The sequence below is a fragment of the Crocuta crocuta genome, unplaced genomic scaffold (assembly GCF_008692635.1).
Source record: "Crocuta crocuta isolate KB4526 unplaced genomic scaffold, BGI_CrCroc_1.0 scaffold312, whole genome shotgun sequence".
NCBI lineage: Eukaryota > Metazoa > Chordata > Mammalia > Carnivora > Hyaenidae > Crocuta > Crocuta crocuta.
In genome coordinates this window covers 1,037,194-1,037,396 of record NW_027527378.1, presented here as the reverse complement: position 1 = coordinate 1,037,396, position 203 = coordinate 1,037,194, and the positions used below count along the sequence as shown (strand labels likewise).

At 55.2% G+C, this 203-nt stretch overlaps 1 protein-coding gene across 1 annotated transcript in view; it reads left to right on the top strand.

Annotated features, from left to right (window-relative positions):
- The window catches only part of MAP3K15 (mitogen-activated protein kinase kinase kinase 15), a 130,449-nt gene that overhangs the window by 5,695 nt on the left and 124,551 nt on the right, over positions 1 to 203 (top strand).

Here is a 203-nt window from a genome sequence, read left to right as displayed (position 1 = left end):
TATCTGGCTTTTAGTTCCTCGCTCCGGCCATGTCCTTATAGCACTGAGTGGGCCCCCAACCCTAGCCACACATGAGAATCACCTGGGGAACTTTTAAACCTCCCCACGCCCGGGTGGTGCCCCAGACGAATACCAGAATCTGAAGCCTCGGTGGTTTTTAATGCTCTCCCCGGCTGATTCCATTTGGCAGCGGAGAGTGGGAA